General features: G+C 52.8%; 1 protein-coding gene across 2 annotated transcripts in view; it reads right to left on the bottom strand.

Moving 5' to 3' along the window:
• Positions 1 to 13057, bottom strand: part of GRIK4 (glutamate ionotropic receptor kainate type subunit 4) — a 200899-nt gene extending 187842 nt beyond the window's left edge. The window contains exon 1 of one of the 2 annotated variants that reach the window (XM_030964960.1): positions 12354 to 13057. The gene's annotated coding sequence lies outside the window, so the exon portion shown is untranslated. Of the gene's footprint in view, positions 1 to 12160; positions 12181 to 12353 lie in introns of those variants that run through there. The other variant, XM_030964961.1, reaches the window with a different exon arrangement.
• Between the last annotated feature and the right edge of the window lie 5062 nt (positions 13058 to 18119).

Below are 18119 nucleotides of genomic sequence, written 5' to 3'. Positions count from 1 at the left end.
TCCTTTAACTCCTGAAGCTCCCAAATCCCTCCCTCCTGGGCTGGGGGGAAAAAAGGAGGCACAGCTTCCCACTGAAAGCACCAACCCTGCAGTATCAAAGTGCAGGAAAGGAAAAATCAAACACTAAAAATCCCTTTTTAGGTGTCCACTGCACAAGAGGCTGCGGCAAAACTCTTCATTAGTCACGGCAAACTTGAAAGGAGTAAAAGGAACTAATGAGTAATGCAACACCACAAAAAGATAACAACCTCAATAAGAGGAGAATCAAACCCCAGCTCGAAACCTCCACGTAAACAAAGCTACAGAACCAGGGAGGGCTCGAGCCAAGGTGATCCAGCCCAGAAATTCCATCTGCACAAGTGCATTTGGGGCATTGCAGCCATCCAGAGCAGCTTGGAAATGGTGGGATCCCAGCCCTGGCATATGCACTAAACCATCATCTCCCTCATCGTGGCAATCCCTGCCAGGAATTGCCTCTCCAGGAAGGAGCAGGTGAGGGCTAGTGGCTCCATCAAGCATATGTGACAGCTCTAAAAGCTGCATTTATGCAAGCAAATGGAGCAGAGCAGCTGCACTGCATTAACACCACTGCCTGCAAATGGGACTCGGGTATTTTTGTGACTGGAAATCTGCTCAAGGAGAAAAGTGCTCCAAGTTCTGCCTTCAGAGCAGCATTTCTAGCTCCTGGAGCATCATCCCATGCTCATCTGCCACATTCCAGCAGCACAGGCTTCTCCATGCTTTACAGGATGAGGAGTGAAAGTGTCCCTCTGTGGCATTCACATTTTCTGAAAAATCCCTTTACCCTGGATTTTTCTGCTGGGAAGCTGAGAAGCCTCAGAGAAAAAGGAAAACAATAATTATCTGATTGCTTCTCCTGTGTTTTGCTGCTTTGGAATGTGTTTGGACATTGTTTACCAACAGGTGATTGTTCCATTGGATTCTGCTGTGAGTTGTTTTCACTCTTTGACCAATCAGTGCCAAGCTGTGTCAGACTCTAGAAAGAGTCACAAGTTTTCATTATTATCTTTTTACCCTTCTCTAAGTATCCTTTCTGTATTCTTTAGTATAGTATTCTATAATATAATATAGTATCATAAAATAATAAATTAGCCTTCTGAGAACACGGAGTCAGGTTCACCATTCCTTCCTCCCTGCCTCAGGGATCTCTGCAAATACATCATCCCTCACCAAAAAACCCAACCCAGAAAGGAGAACAACTCCAACCACTGTAATCCCCAGCAGGATGGACCCTGCAGACAACAAAAACCACACAAACTCCACCCATGACCTCAGCTAAGGGCTGTAAAGAAGGATTTGATCATTCAATTCAGTGTTTGCTTATCCAGCTCAGGATTTCTGACCGGTTGCTCGAAGTCCCCAGCAAGAGAATCTCCACCTTCTCATGGAAAGTGAGTTTCTGGTGCTTGTGGCCCTCAAGATGAGGTTAAAGCTGCACATTGACAAAAACTGGATGGACAAAATTATTCTAACTTATATTTTTTATCACCACACATTTCTTAAGCCACTTTCCTATTCCTGGAGGCCACCTGTGTATAGGAACTTGGGCAATCCTTTCAACTCTGCAGGATTTTCCTCTTGACATGATGATATTCCCAGAAACCAGAGAGCCATGGAGTAAATTCTTATATAATACAATAATTGACTTGGTCTCTGAAGGATAAGCATGTCAAGATCCTAAAAATAATTTTTTTCCTTACCAATGCAATAAAGATGTGATTGAAAATGTCGTGTTCTGGGTCTATGAGCAATATTCTCATAACCCATCATCTAAAACAAATTGTTCTTTCATTTGTACAAGTTAGAGGAGATTCCCAGTCAGACAAGCTGAAGGCAGGAGTTTAAACAGATTCTGCATGGCAGAAGGAATATTAATTTCCCTCCCCCCTGTTATGAATGTTAAATCACAGCTTCTCACCTAGGGTTAATTAATCTTTCCAAAGGTGCTCCAGCCCACCAAACACACACCAGGAAGATCCTTCCCACTAGGAAAGCCCCAGCGCAAATCTCAGAGCTCTGCTGCACGACCTGGCAGGAAGAGAAGGAATAATTGAATGTGCAGAACTGCACAGCGAGCCTCATCCTTTGGAGGGAAAACAGAAAAATTATCCCAGATAACGGGGTGGGTGTGGGAGGAGCTGCCAGCTCCTGGCTGGGTTTGAGGAGGACTGGGAGCACCCCAGGAGGTGTGGATGCCATGGTGTGCCCAGCTCTCCTGCTCCAGCTCATCTTGGTGTGTCCTGCCAGCTCCTGGCTGGGTTAAGGAGGACTGGGAGGTCACAGGGACGCGTGGGTGCCATGGTGTGTCCAGCTCACCTTGGTGTGTCCTGCCAGCTCCTGGCTGGGTTAAGGAGGACTGGGAGGTCACAAGGACGCGTGGATGCCATGGTGTGTCCATCCCTGTGCTCCAGCTCACCTTGGTATGTCCTGCCAGCTCCTGGCTGGGTTGGAGCAGGACTGGGAGCGCCCAAGGAGGTGCGGATGCCATGCTGTGTCCATCCCTGTACTCCAGCTCACCTTGGTGTGTCCTGCCAGCTCCTGGCTGGGTTAAGGAGGACTGGGAGCACCCAAGGAGCTGTGGATGCCATGCTGTGTCCATCCCTGTACTCCAGCTCACCTTGGTATGTCCTGCCAGCTCCTGGCTGGGTTGGAGCAGGACTGGGAGCACCCAAGGAGCTGTGGATGCCATGCTGTGTCCATCCCTGTACTCCAGCTCACCTTGGTATGCCCTGCACAGGAATCTCCTGCATCTGAGTGCTCCCAGCCCCCGCAGGGAGCAGGAGCAGCTTCCCCAGAGCACAAAAAGGCTCTGAAAGGACTCCAGTAGAAGGATTACACAAGTCCTGTCACCAGCACGACTCGGGCGCGATTACCTGATTACAGAGCCATTTACATAACAGACGCCATTAGCACAGAGAGCTTTTGGCTTCTCCTTCCCCACCTCTATTGCCATAAAACACCATTCACTCCCATAATTGAACCTGCAGCAACAAAGGACCTCTAATGAACAGAGCAATTGCTGGGGGAGCTCAGACCCTAAATCCAGGCAGACAACAGCTCCTGGACCGAGTTCAAACACATCCCCTGCTTAAATTCTTGTCTAGGGCCACTTGAAAACCCTGAAGTATTAAAGCATTAAAGGTACTTGGGCGAGAACAAGGATGGTGTGCGGGCTGAGCAGGCTCCAAAGAGGAGGAGATGATGCTAATTATCCAGCTGGTAAAATGGAATCACTGGGGGGAAGAAATGAACAGCCAAGCCAGCTCCTGGTGCAAGAGCAGCTCGGTTTCAGCAGGGGTAGGGCACCCGCCCGGGAGGAGCAGAATTACATCAGGGTGGTGACAGGCAATCAATGAACACTCAATTAACACTTACAATATTACTAACTTAAGCAAAACATGTTTTTGCAAATGGTAATCTCTCCCTCGTACTGATACAGCCCTAATTTAATTTTCTTCAGCACGCCAGCATCAAGCATGGAGGAGAAAAAGAATGAGAAGCCACCCTCTGAATGGGAATATCCTTCAGTTCTGCGAAGAGAGGAGTCAGAGTGGGGATGGAGACAGGGCAATGCTGGGATTCCCACCTGGAATCGCTTTCCATGTGGAAAAAGAGAGGCAGCTCTGGCCAAACCTCCCCATCCCAATCCCCGCTGAAGCTGGGTTTGATTCCAGCTTCATTTTCTCTCTGCAGCTTTAAGGTTGGTGAGGTAAGAGGTGACAGTAACCTTCCAGAGCCCCGTGCCCTAATTAACATGCCAGCCACCCACTGAACGTAATGATGCCTCTTAATCTCTCCGCCTGGGTCTGCTGAGCTCCTGGGGAGGTGGCACAGGGGATTTGTGGCTGCAGCATCCTCCGGGTGTGTGCAGGAGGCTCGGGAGGTTGGTCAAGCTCATGGGACAGCAGGAGGAAAGCAGAACCCTTCATGCACCCTGAACACATCCAAACAGGCCTGTTCCAGCCCTAAAAGCACTGAGAAAAGGTTTTTTTTTAACTCGGTAAGACCTACACATGGCTCAGCTGTCAGCAGCCCAATCCCTTCTACACCACAGCCCTGCTGGATTTTACATCCCTGCTCTCCCCCACACCAGAAGAAAAAGCCTAAAAATTCACAACATAACTGAAAGATTTGAAGGGCAATAATGACCATTTTGAAAATCTTGTTTGAGTTGTGATTGACTCATGCTGAGCTTTTCCCACTCCAAACCTGCAGTTGACCTAAAAGAACGCTGGCAAGATGTATCATTTCAATTTAAAGAACAGCAAATGTACCAAGTCCTGGGTAATTTGCTCCTGTGCTTAAATATAAAGCTGTACAAAAATAAAACATGGCTTTTTCTTGTCTGGATTTATCCAGCTTGAGCACCCAGCCACAGAACCATGGCCTGCCTCCCAACCTTTGCCTAGCAGAACTCTCTTCCCCTGCTTAAGTACTCCTGGACAATAATCAACCCACTCCCTTTTGTGAGGAGAAGATTGAGCTTCAGTCTCTCTCTCTCCGGCCTGTTTTACAGCCCTCACATCATCCCTGTGGCTCTCCCCTTATCTCCCTCCAGTTTGCCAACATCATTTTTAAGGTATAGATACCAGGGCTGCACACAATGCTCTTCCTGCTTGTATTCATTATTTCTCTGCTTAGACAGCCTGAGATAGCATTAGCACTCCCGAGGATTCACAGCACAGCACAAGACCAGCCAGTTATTGATAAGATAATGAAATTAAGCTCCTGCTTCTCACCTTGATGTGGCAGCTCCCGGGGGTTCCTCTCTCCAAGTGTGGGTTTTACTCCCCGCTCTTGTTAGCGTGGATTAGTAAATTATCACAGGTGCTACCTGTGCACTCGGCCTTTCCCTCTGTAACCCAGGGAACTGGCCAAACCCCACACCCATCCATGTGGGAACATGGAAAACTCAACTCAGAGGTGCTGCAGACACCCCAAAATCCAATGGTGGGTACCAAAACTCCAGGCTGGAGGAGGGGAGTCACTGCCCAGGCACAGTCACAGCCCCTGTGCCTGTGTGCTGCTGCATCCTGGGAGCCAAACGAGCTCCAGCACCCCAATCCCAGCACTGCCAGGACATCCCAGCACTGCCAGGACCAACCCTACTCCACCAGGACCATGGCATTCCTACCACAGCATCTCTCACACACAGCACGGCTCATGCCAGACCCTCTTCCCAAGCCATGCTGCAACCCAAAACAGCATCCTGTGTTGTGTGCTGCTGCATCCTGAGAGCCAAACGAGCTCCAGCACCCCAATCCCAGCACTGCCAGGACATCCCAGCACTGCCAGGACATCCCTGCTCCTGCCAGGACCAACCCTACCACACCAGGACCAACCCTACCACACCAGGACCATGGTGTTCCCACCAGGGCATCACCCACACACAGCAGAACTCATGCCAGATCCCCTTCCCAAGCCATGCTCCCCCTTCCGTGACTCCAGCAGGATTTTGGGAGCTGGGAAAGGCCCTGGCCCCACTCCCCCAACCCCAAGGTGCCTTTTGGGCAGCGCTGCCAGCACGTTGCCAGCTGGAAACTGCAAATTCATCCAGCACCCTCACCCAGGGGTTTGCTCCCTCTTCCCTACCCCCAGCCCCAGCAGTTGGGAGTTCATATGGCTGGATTTTCTCACCCACAGTCAGGGGAAGGAAAAAAAAAATTGTCATAGAAAATGTGCGAGCACTGACATCTTAAGACAAAAAAAGATGCAGATTTCTCAACTGTTCACAGCACATTATGGAAATACATTCTCAGGGACTATTAAATATGGGATTATTGACTAGATGAGCAGCAGCTCAATGGACTGGCTTGCAAATATGTCTTTAGACAATTCTTAAAATGCAGATTAATTATCTAACAGACAAGAATAGTTTTTTTTCCTCCAGACTTTCTAATGATCTGTTGCATAAACAAGCATCCTGACAGTTTTGTTTGCACTTGTGGTGGCTGCGATGTTCTTCAAGAACTAAATGGTGACTGAGACTTAAATCTTATTTAACACCCAGCAGGAACACAACAAAAGGCACGTCAGTCCAAATCACTGAGAGCCACATCTGAGAGGCCCTTGGGAGGTCCAGCTGCCAAGAGACCCCAGTTCCCAAACACCAAACTCCTGATATTCCACAGAGCATTCAATTCTTTCCATGTTTATGTCATTAAAACAACAACATCAGTGTCCATCATTTAACCCCCAAATCTTCTGGAAATGAGCAAGGAATGTTGGACTAAAGAGATATTTTCAGCGTTGTGAAGATTCAGGAAAATATCCCTGCTGGAATCCCATTTGGAAGAAAATCCCTGCTGGAATTCCATTTGAAAGAACAAGGTTGAAGTTGGGGGAACCTTTGCACTGAGCTCTGCCCTCACCTGCAGATTCCTTCCAACGTGTTAAGCCAGAATTTAAAATTCCTATCTTGATTTTCAGTTTATCATGGGTGCAATACAGAGCTCAGTGGTCATTTCCTCACTGAAGGTAATGAACTTGTTATTTGTCAGCTGTGCCTCCTTTTGTGATGGGTCCAAATGCTGCTGGGTATCAAACCCACTGCAAAGCAAGTGTGAAACATTATTATTCCAGCTTCACACCCACTTTCCCTCGGTGTGAACAATAATGCAACGTGTGAGACAGTGATGAATGGGGCCTGGAGAGGAGCAGATGCTCGGGGAGCACCAGCACAGGCTCTGCCCCAAACGTTTCTGGGGCTAAAAATGAAATGTGATGGCCAGAGCTGCACACACAGCCCTGAACAGCACTCAGGAGCTGGAGCAGGGAATGGGAAATAAGCAGAGAGCAAACAAGAAAGCAGCAAAGGCAAACCACCAGTGTGGGTAGATGTCACTGTCATATTTTCTGAAAAATCCTCTTTGCCCAGGATTTCTTCTCCTGGGAAGCTGAGAAGCCTCAGAAAAGAGTGAAAACAATAATTATCTGATTTGCTTCTCCTGTGTTTTGCTGCTTTGGGATGTGTTTGGACATTGTTTACCAACTGATCATTGTTTGATTGTTTTCATGCGAATTGTTTTTACTTAATGACCAATCACCATCAGCTGTGTCAGACTGAGGAGTCAGTCACAAGCTTTTCATTATCATTCTTGTTAAACCTTCTGTCTGTATCCTTTCTCTATTCTGTAGTATAGTTTAATATAGCATTCTTTTATATAATATAATATAATAATGAATTAACCTTCTAAGAACCTTCATGGAATCAGATCCACTCATCTCTCACCTCACCCTGCAAATACCACAGGTAGAAGGTCAGATTCTTTGCTTAACCTCTTTTGTGGGGTGGAAAAAAGCAGTTTTGGCACACCTAAGAGTTTGCAGATCAGCAGTGGTTGCCATGAGCTGAGTTTGCAGCCCCTGGCTCAGCCACTTCACCCAAACCAAGCCGGGTTCAGAGCAATTCTCTCAGCCACAGCAGCAATTTGCTGCTTCATCGCAGCCTAGAAAGGACAAGCTGCCCGGTGTGGGTCCCACCACAGCCTCCAGCAGCTGAGACAAGGAGCCCTGCAGTCCCTGTGCCTCTGAGCAGGGACAGAGAGCATCAAAGAAACCCTCAGCATCAAAGCACCACAAAAAAAAAACAAAACATCAAAAACCATCAGCTCCTGTCACCTGAAACGCTGTGGTTTGAGCAGCAGGTTTGCACAAAGGTCGAGGCTGAACAAGGGGTTTTCAGGAATCCATCCCCTCCCGAGGGGGCTCAGCTGTGGGAAGAGGGGGCAGAGGCAAGGGAAGCTGATTTTCTGCTGGAGCAGCTGAGGTGTGAGCACACGGCTCAGTTCCTGACCTGAAACAAGGAGCCAGGGGTGCTCCAGGTGTCCCACAGCTCAGGGAGAGCTGCTCCCCACAGCTTGTTCTCCTCCTCCCCGACAAACACATCCTAACAGCCCCCAAAAAGGTGAAAAACCTGCTTTTTTTAAAAATAGCAAAGTCTTTAAGGAGTCAAGCACATGCCTGAGTGGGTGGGAAATTAGTGTTTTATTGTGGCTCTCTGCTCACAGGGGCTGAGACCTCAGATGACTTGTTTGTGCCCTGCACGGATTTTTGCAGACTCATTATAAACCCTGGCAAAGAGGGGTTTGTAAGGTCACAGGAGAATTTCCATTAACTGGAGCCTGGCTGGGGATTGCCAGCATGATCTATGTCTCCCATTTATGCATATGCAGGGAGGCCAAGAGGAAGCTCCTTTGCTTTATTTCCACATCATTGTGCTGATGCTGAGCTCACCAAATAAACAAACTGAAAAAGCCAGTGGGGAAGCAGGGGGAGGACGAGGGGAAAAAAAAATTAAAATAATACAGAATGCTGTGCCTGGCTGTCTCCCTCATGAAGGATGCAAATGAATTCTGCAGACTTTGAAGCCAGAGATGAAAATCCCCCAGTGCTGGATGAGGCAGGTGAGGCACTGGGTGGGTTTTTGGTTACAGAGATGCTCACGTGCAATGGGGACGAGGAATAAATGTTGGTATGGGGGTGAGAACTACCTCAGGGAGGAGCAATCCAGCAGCACCAGAACCCTCTGGGCTCTCCAATCTCCCTCCCAGCACTGAGACACCAAGGACCTCTCAAAAACTGGATTTCAAACACAGAACATTCCCAGGGCTGGGCATGGAGGCACCACGGAGCTGGGGGAAATCACCCCTGGAGAGGGACAGCTGATTTCAACTCCTTCATCCCTGAGCCATCACCTGCCCCCTTGGGAAATGCAGGGGACATCCCTGAGCCATCACCTACACCTCTGGGAAATGCAGGGGACATCCCTGAGCCATCACCTGCCCCTTTGGGAAATGCAGGGGACATCCCTGAGCATCACCGCCCCTTGGGAAATGGGGGACATCCCTGAGGCATCACCTACACCTCTGGGAAATGCAGGGGACATCCCTGAGCCATCACCTACACCCCTGGGAAATGCGGGGACATCCCTGAGCCATCACCTGCCCCCTTGGGAAATGCAGGGGACATCCCTGAGGCATCACCTGCCCCCTTGGGAAATGCAGGGATGGCCCCACCAGGAGCTCAGGGCTCACAGAGCTCCCCCAGTTGATTCCACAGCAGCAAATCCAGCAGGATGCTGGCACAGCCCAGACACTCACAGCCCCTGCTCCAGCAGCAGCAAATCCCCGAGCTGGGGGGCTTTGGGGAGAGCAGATGTCACTGCAGAGCCCTCTCTGAGCCGCACAGAGATGGGCAGAGCCCTGTTTGCCCAGCAGAGCATCTCCTGGGGCTCCCCAGCACCTGCAGCTCATCCACACGGCCCCAGGACCTGCTCAGCTGCACGAAAACCACGCCAACTCTTCGTGTCCCTGCTGGAATCCCACAGAATCACCCAGGATTTGTTATCAGGCAAGGAGTCACTCAGGTTTTTCCCTTTTTTGCTCAGATCTGAGTTACACCAAGCGCTGCTGCAGCGGCCGAACCACCGCACGCTCCAACCCAGCAGCTTTCCCTCTGAATTCTTGCAAAAGCAACCCCTTCCTGTTAGCATGTTCACTCTCCCTAACCCAGCTCTGATCCATTTCCACCTCCAAATCATTAAAGATAATAAATAAGCCCAGCCTCAGTGTGAGGAACCCTCACATAATCACATATCCACGCTCCCATCAGCGCTCGGCCATTACACTTCTATTTTCTGCAGCTTAACTAAGAAAGCCAGCACTGAACTCTGCCCCTTATCCCACAGCTATTTATTGCCCACATTCTGCTATTTATTTCCTAAAATAGTCTCTTTTGGGTGGATTTAATGAAATATCCAAATAAATTAGGCCCTTTGGAAGATGTTGAACTCTTATTTCCTCAGCCTTAGGAAGGAAGGCTTCCCTGCTGGGCAGCCATCCTCTGCATGTAAACGGTGGTGATTTGACCCCCAGGGATAGACCAGCCAAGTTTTTGAGGGATAATTAGGCCCTCCCAGCAGGCACAGAAGAAAAAAAGTCAGTTACCTGATATCCCAGCTCTTCCTCAGGTTTGGTTTCTGTACAGGCAAAATTTCCTGCTGCATCCATCAGCTCCCTCTGCCCACTGGGGCTCCTGCCTTGGAAATGGCCAGGGAGGAGGAGAAGGAGAAAAAAGAGGTGTCCTCCCCTTTATGTTTACACCTGCTGCTATTTTACACCTGATTTATCCCAGAGCTACTGATATGGAACACTTTGGGTCCATTTCTCCCTCTCTGAACAATCCAGTCACTGCTGATTGCCCTCAGCTGGGCACTGCCAGCTCTGTCCTGCCCAGCATGGACATGATCCTGGTTTACTCTCTGGAAGGTGTCCCTGTCCATGCAATGAGATGAGATTGAAGTTCCCTTCCAACCCAAGCCATTCTGGGCTCCCCCAGTCTGCTCCTCACTGCATTTTCCTCCTCCTTCACCACAACCAAGTCCCACATCCATTAGCAAACCAAATCTTCCAGAGGCACCAGGACAAACACAAAAATCCCACAATCTGCCCCTGCGGGCTCCATGCCACAAATGAAGTTATGATGGGAATCCTTAAAACTGCCCCATGACCTCACAGAAGGTTTTACACCTTCTTTCATCTCCCCAAGCCCCCATTTTTCCTGTCAGCATTGGTGGCCGCCCTGAGGTGACAAAGTGGAGTTTGCACAGCACAGGCACAACTCCAGCAATCCCACAATCTCCTTTCTGGACAATTTTTTCCTGGTGGAGCTGCTGATACTCCAGTGATTCCTCCCTCCAAGCTGTTCTCATCCTGCTCAGCACAATTTTCACTGTTCCTCCTGTTCACACACAGCAAGAGGTGCCTTGTTTTAACAGATTCCTCACCTTTCACGTGCTGCCTTAGAAACCTCTTGCCCCAGAACAAAAAAGCATTTCTGAGGAGGCTTGCAGAACTCCTGTCTCGCCTTCTGCCTGCCCAGAAGCATGAAAAATAAATAAAATCTGACCCCAACAAGTGCTGCCCACAAAGATCTCTCCCCACAGTCGGTGAAAATCAATATCCACACCTCAGGAACATCAGCAAGCCTTTAAAAAGGGCAAGACATCGACTGTCTGCACGGGCTGAGCCCTGAGCAAAACCAGGATAAAGCTTAAATTGCCTTCAAAAAAATGAAGTTTCTTGGAGGAGAGCGTTCTCCTCTGCCTGTCTGACCCTAGGGACGTATCAGCTCCTTCATCTCCCGTGTCAGCTCTTCCTCCTCCTCTCCCCTGCTCGTCCTCCTTCTCCTGCTGCCCCCAAAGCCTTTCCCTTGCACCCACCCAGCTTCTCCTCCAGCCAAGCCTTTCCCCTGGCCCTGTTCCACATGGAAAGCCAGCAGGTTCCTCCAGGAGGAGCAGGAATCTGACCCCACGTGGAACACAGAGCTCCCACACCACAGCCAGGCGCTTTCCCACCGGAATTTCCCCTGCAGTCAGCCAGGATTTAGCTGAGCACCCTCCCAGCTCCTGGGTGAGTTTGAAATTCGCTCTCTGCTTTTCCTGCAAGCAGAGGCATCGCTGTGAGCACACACAGATGAGATTTCCTGGCACACTGAAGCTTCCAGGGTACTCTGCAGGCAGCCCTGCCCCTGAGGAGCTCTCAGAAGCCCAGGTCCCCCAAATCCCGCCCCTCTCACCCCCAGATTGCTGAGGGCTCCTTGGCACCGAGGCACCCAGACCTCTGCCAGCCCTTGGCTGATCTTCCTTGCACAGCTTGCAAAAGAAATCTCCAGCAAAAAAAAAACTTGCAGCAGCATCTCTGTGCCTCTGGAAGCTGCAGGCAGCTGCTCCGATTCAGCCACAGAGAACCAATCTTTTCAAGGAGATGTTCGTGCCTTTATCCCAAGATTTGGGGATAAAACCCTTCATTTTGGGGTTCACCTTCCCCAGGCAGCCTGTTCCCACCACACAGGAGCCAGATCGAAAGGGTCTAAAAGAAATTAAAAGGGTCTAAAGGAAAATTTTAAAAAAGAACATTTTCCTTCTCTGTGCTGCCACTCTCTGCTCAGCCTGTCAGCAGCTCCCTCTTCCCCCAAAATTCCAGCTGTCTCATCCCAGGGTATTAATCCCTGCCAGGTGCAGGGGAAGGCACCACCTGCGAACCACAGAGAGCCACAGAGCAACTTTCCCAACTTCTGTCTCTGCTCGTCAGGCCCAGCCCTGAAATGGAACCCGAGAGGGGCAGGTTCTGCCTCTCACCATCGATTCCTGCACGCAGACGGTTCCCTTCAGCCTCAGACACATCAATAGCGGAGCAGGCTCGCATCGAGACACTTCAAACACGCCTTGGCGCGGTGGGAGCCTCACTGCGGATCGCTTCTCCCCCTCTGGGGTACGAGACTCGAGCAAAGCACGGCAGGGAAGCCCCAGCACGGCCGCATCCCGCTCCTACCTGCGAGCACACAGGGCTGAGCCGGCGGCAGAGGCTCTGTCACACTCCTGGGGGATGCTCCGATGCCGTAGATTCCCGACTCGCTGCCCAGGGAGGCGGGCAGGGCTCTGCCCCCGGCCGCCTGCAGCGCTCACATCCAGCCGGGATGTGGCTGCCGGAGGAAAAGCTGAGACAAAAGGGGGGCTGGCTCCTCCTGGGGGGATCTGCCTAGGGGTGGGCGCTGCTGGAGCCCCGTCAGAGCGGCCGGGATGCGGCGGCAGAGCGAGCGGAGCTGTCCCTCAGCATCCCTCGCTCACGCTGCTCCCCGGGGAGGCGGGCACGGCGCTGGATGCTCCGGGAGGCTGACACCTCCCCACGAAGGACACGCGTGTGGCGACAAAGCCACCCCCACGGGGTCCGCTTAACTCCCCCAGGGGCACAGCCCCGCGGTCTCGATCCTAGCCAGAGAACGAACCCAGCCCGGTGGATGGCGAGTGCAGCATCCCGCAGCTACGCAGAGCCCCGGCCCGAGCCGCTGCTAAGCCGGAGTTTGGGCATCAATCAGCCGGAATAAAGTTGGGCCTAGGGAGAGGTTTCTGCGCGGAGTTTTCCCCGCACACTGCCCGGGCTCGGCGCTGCCGGTTCACCGGAGGAGTCTGCGAGCATCAGCCCCGCACGGCTGCGCACAGAGCGAGCACCTCCGCGATCCCAGCGCGAATCATTCCCCAGCACAACTCCGCACAAACGCTTTCCAGAACAGCGACCCTTCCCTCCCCCATGCAAAGCCTGAGCGAATACGAGTTAAAGAGCGTTTTCCTCGCCTCCTCCGAGCGTGGCACCAGGCGAGCCCCGGGCAGCATCGCTCCCTCCCTCCGTGCCCGCCGCACGCTCCCGCACCCGGGAGCCGCTCCCCGGCGATCCGCGCGAGTTGGAGCCACACCGAGCGTCCCCTCCCCGCGCTCTTTGAACTTCTGCTCTGCTAAGAGCCTGAGCGTGGCATTTTTTCAACTCTTGGTGCGCTAAAACACCGCAAAGGGCTGGTCCCAAAGTCCTTCAGCGAGTGCGGGAGGCGGTCGGGGGGCACCGGCTGTGGCCGGGGGGGATGGATGTGACCGGGGAGGGATGGATGTGCCTGGGAAGGGCTGGATATGCCCGGGGAGGGCTGGATGTGCCCGGGGAGGGGGGGACCGAGTACCAGCCAGGGGCACCGCCGGCAGCCAGCGAGCGGCGGTGGCTGCGGCTCCGAGCCCTCCCGGCCCCGCGGCTCCTCCGCAGCGGCCGTGCCGAGCATCCCTCGGGGGTCCCGGGGGAGCCGTGCCCGCCCCCCGGCCCCGCCGCCATCCCCCCCGCGCCCCGCATCCCCCAGGGCTGCCCGCGGCTCGTACCTGGGCTGGGCTCTGCCCGCGGCCGCTCCGGCCCCGCTCGGCAGCGGCGGCCGCGGGTCCCCGGCGGCGGCACCGGGAACTGCAGGGGGCGGGCGGGGGGCGCTGCCCGGGCACCGGCACCGCCGGGCCCCCGGCACGGAACGGCACCGCACGGCACCGCACGGAACGGCAGGGAGAGAACGGGGACAGGGATGGAGCGGGGGATGAGAAGAGCGGGGACAGGGATGGATCAGGGGATGCAGGGAGAGCAGAGGATCTGGGATGGATCAGGGGATGAGAGGAGAACGGGGAACAGGGATGGATGAAGGGATGAGAGGGGGACAGGGATGGAGGGATGAGAAGACAGCGGGGCGAGATGGAGGGATGCGGGGAGAGCAGGGGATCCGGGATGGATGGAGGGATGAGAGAACAGGGGACAGGAATGGATGGAGGGGATGAGAGTGGGACAGGGGACAGGGATGGATCAGGGGATGAGGGGAGAGCAGGGCGAGATGGAGGGATGAGAGGAGAGCGGGGCAATGGGATGGATGGATGAGAGAAGAACAGGGGATCCGGGCTGAATGGAGGGGTGAGAGGAGAGCGGAGGACAAGGAAGGATTGAGGGATGAGAGGAGAGCGGGAGATCCAGGGTGGATGGAGGGTTGAGAGGAAGTGGGATGGAGGAGCAACGGGATGGAGGAAGGGATGAGAGGAGAACGAGGGATAGGGGTGGAGGAATGCAGGGAGAGGACAAGATCCGGGATGGATGGAGGGATGAGAGGAGAGCAGGGTACCAGGATGGAAGGAGGGATGACAGGGCGAGATGGAGGGATGTGGGAAGAGCAGGCGAGTGCAGAGTGGGATGGCTAAGGGGATGCAGGGAGAGCAGGGGGCTAAGGATGGAAAGAGGGCCAGGCAGGATGGAGGGATGCAGGGAGAACAGGGCAGGATGGGAGGATGCAGGGAGAGCAAGGGACCAGGGATGAACGGAGGAGTGGGCGGGATGGAGAGAGGCAGGAAGAACAGGACACTGAGAACGGAAGGAGGAGCAGGCAGGATGCAGAGAGGATGGGGCACTGAGCTGTGCCAGGGCAGGTTTGGGATGGATCTCAGGGAAAGGGGTGGATCTCAGCACCCAGAGGGCGCTGGCACTGCCCAGGCTCCTCAGGGAATGGGCACAGCCCCGAGGCTGCCCAGGCTCCAGGAGGGGTTGGACAGAGCTCCAGGGATGCCCAGGGTGGGATTTGGGGGTGTCTGAGCAGGGCCAGGAGCTGCACTGGATGATCCTGGGGGTCCCTCCCAGCTCAGCCTGTTCTGTGGTTTGGTGATCCTAAGGATGGAGGGAGCACAAGAATCTGGGATGGAGGGCACAGAGGAGGGAGGGCAAGGACCAGTGTGGCACTGAACCATTGCTGCCAACAGTGACCAGCTTTAAGCCCAGACTGAACACCTCTGACTGGGACAGCTGGGTTTGGGAAAGCTCTGCTTGCTCCCCACACATCCCAAATCCTCAACTGCTTTGGGACCCCCTGCCAGCACCCCCAGTTTCCCTCCATCTCCCCTCCCTGAGAAGGACACAAGTGAGATAATTTTGCTCCCAGCTGCTGAAAACTTCATATTAAAGCTCAACCTCCTCCTGGTGCCCTGAGCAGCAGCCCAGGCTGGCAGAAGGCATCAGGCAGCCCTGGGCAGCAGGAGGGGGACAGAGAATCCCTGGTGTGAGGCCGGGAATTGCAGGCAGGGTCCTGATCCCTGAGGTGCTCCAGCCTTGCCTGCAGTGCTGCAGCCCTGTCCTCCTGGTTCTGTTTGTTTGTGATGGTGAGGAAAGCAAAGCTTCTAAACCACCACTTGATTGGACTCTTGCATTAAGAGCAATGAACTATTATTTGACAGAAATTCATCTTCCCCTCCTGCTGAGGAGAAATAAGCTGGAGGAAAAAAAAATCAGCTTCAGAGGAGAAAAATAAAACGCCTCTGCCTCAGAGACAAATTACTCATGAGATACACAGGTAACAGGCATGGGGGGTTTGAGCTCATCCCTTTACACATCATTTCCCTCAGGACAGCAGCTGCAAGTCAGTGGCTTTGTGGCAGATCCCTTTGTCCCCGTGTCCCTGCCCGGCAGGCCATTCCCAGCATTTATTATTCCTGGAATTGATGAGCATTCTCCTCATCTGGGCTGCTAATTAACAACTGTGGCCCTGCAGGTCCAGGCTCAGCCCTGCCTGGGTGAGCAGAGGTTTGGCTGACAGAGCTGGGATACCCAGAGCAGCCTCTGTGCCAGCTCCAGGAGCGGGAGCTGGGCAGATCCCACCTCTCACCTCAGCTCTGAGCACACCTGGGAGTCACAGACATCTTTTGTGGAAAATCCTTTCCTTAGGATTTTTCCTCCTGAGAAGCTGAGAGGCCTCAGGAACAAAATGTAAACAATGGTTATCTGCTGCTGTGGAATGCAACAGGTGCATCTGTGATTGGTCTCATGTGGTTGTTTCTAATTAATGGCCAATCACGGTCCAGCTGGCTCGGACTCTCTGTCCGAGCCACTTTTGTTATCATTCTTTCTTTTTCTATTCTTAGCTAGCCTTCTGATGAAATCCTTTCTTCTATTCTTTTGGTATAGTTTTAATGTAATATATATCATAAAATAATAAATCAAGTGTTCTGAAACATGGATAAACATTCTTGTCTCTTCCCTCATCCTCAGACCCCTGTGAACACGGTCACTCCTGGCCCAGGCAGGGCTCCCCCATCCACCTGGATCCAGGTGGGTTCTGCACCTTCCCCATGGCTCTGCCTTGTGCCAGCACTTCACTCTCTTGTAGAGATTTTTTGAGTGGTTCAGATCCATCTCTGCCATGCCCTGAGTCCTTCCTGCAATTACTGGACCTGGAAACCCAGAATTTCTCCAGAATCTCCATGGCATGGCCTAAATCAGAGCAGAATCCCAAGTTAAAGCACCTGGCAGCCAACAGGGTGAGCTGAAAGCAGGAATCCAGAGGAGGCAGCTCCAGAAACTGCCTGCAAAGAAACCTGGCTTGGTTTGGGGGGGAGAAAACCCAGGATTCCAACCAGAGGAGAGAGGTTTCCACAGTTCCTTCAGCTGGGAAGTGTTACGTGGGGAGAGGAGAGGGAGGGAAGGCACCCAGCGAGGTTTAAAATAGAGTTTGGTCATTTTATGAATGAGGTGATGTGACACAGTTCCCTGCCAAAGCTGGAGGGTTTGGTGACCTAGAAAATGCTGTTTGGGGAAGGAGCTGTTGTTGGTGTGAGGCTGCAAATCCCAAGTGTTACGGAGGGGGAGGGATCCCACTCACACCCAGGCCACTCACAGGCAGGGAGGAGCTGCTGAGGCTTCCAAAACCCCTCGGGGTGCTCAGGGCAGGGCTCGGGGTGCTCCTGCCCGGGGAATCCCTGCTGGGATGTGCCCTGAGGTCACCCAGGCACAGGGCGGGCAGCAGGGCTGGGAAATGGAGTTTATTGTCCCAGAGAGCAGCACAAGGGCCTGGAGCCAGGGCAGGGCAGACACAGACCTGTTCTGGGGTCTCAGTCCAGACACAAACATGATTTGGGGTCACAATCCAGCCCCAAATGCACTTCAGGGCCTCAATCCAACCCAGGGCCACAACCCAGACTCCAAACACTTTTTGGTGTCTCAATCCAGACTCCAAACACTTTTTGGGGTCACGACGCAGACCCAAAAACTTTATGGGGTCTCAGTCCAGACCCAGAGCCTCAATCCAGACCCAAACACTTTATGGGATCTCCATCCAGATCCAAACACTTTTTGGGGTCTCCATCCAGACCCAAATGCAGTCCAGGGTCTCAATCCAGACCCAAACACATTTTGGGGTCTCAATCCAGTCCTAGGGCCACAATCCAGACCCAAACACTTTATGGGGTCTCCATCCAGTCACAAACACCTTTTGAGGCCTCAGTCCAGATCCAAACATGATTTGGAGGTTTAATCCAGACCTAAATACACTCTGGGGTCTCAACCCAGCCCCAGGTCCTCAATCCAGCCCCAAACACTTTTTGGTGCCCCCATCCAGCCCCAAACCCTTCCCCAGCAGCAGCTTTGCCAGGAGGGTGTAGGAAATCCTGTGGTGCTGCACATGGATGAATCTGCCCCAATATTCCCCAAATTTCAGGCTGTTTTTTTGGGGAATAATCCCACACCTCCAGCTCCAGACATGTGGAACAAAGAGCCCCCAGCAGTGCCCACTGCTTCCCTCATAGCAGGTTATTTATCCAAGCAATTAAATTCCCTTTTTCCTGTCAGCTGCACGGAGAGGGGCTCTGATCTCAGACTGACGTGGAGGTGAGCAGTGAATCATTTAAAAAAACTGCTACATTTATCTTCATAGGTGGCTGTAATTCAGCAGAACAGTAAATAACAACCCCACTGCCAGGGAAAAAAAAAAAG

This window comes from Camarhynchus parvulus, chromosome 24, assembly GCF_901933205.1.
Source record: "Camarhynchus parvulus chromosome 24, STF_HiC, whole genome shotgun sequence".
NCBI lineage: Eukaryota > Metazoa > Chordata > Aves > Passeriformes > Thraupidae > Camarhynchus > Camarhynchus parvulus.
This window is presented reverse-complemented; position numbering and strand designations above follow the sequence as displayed.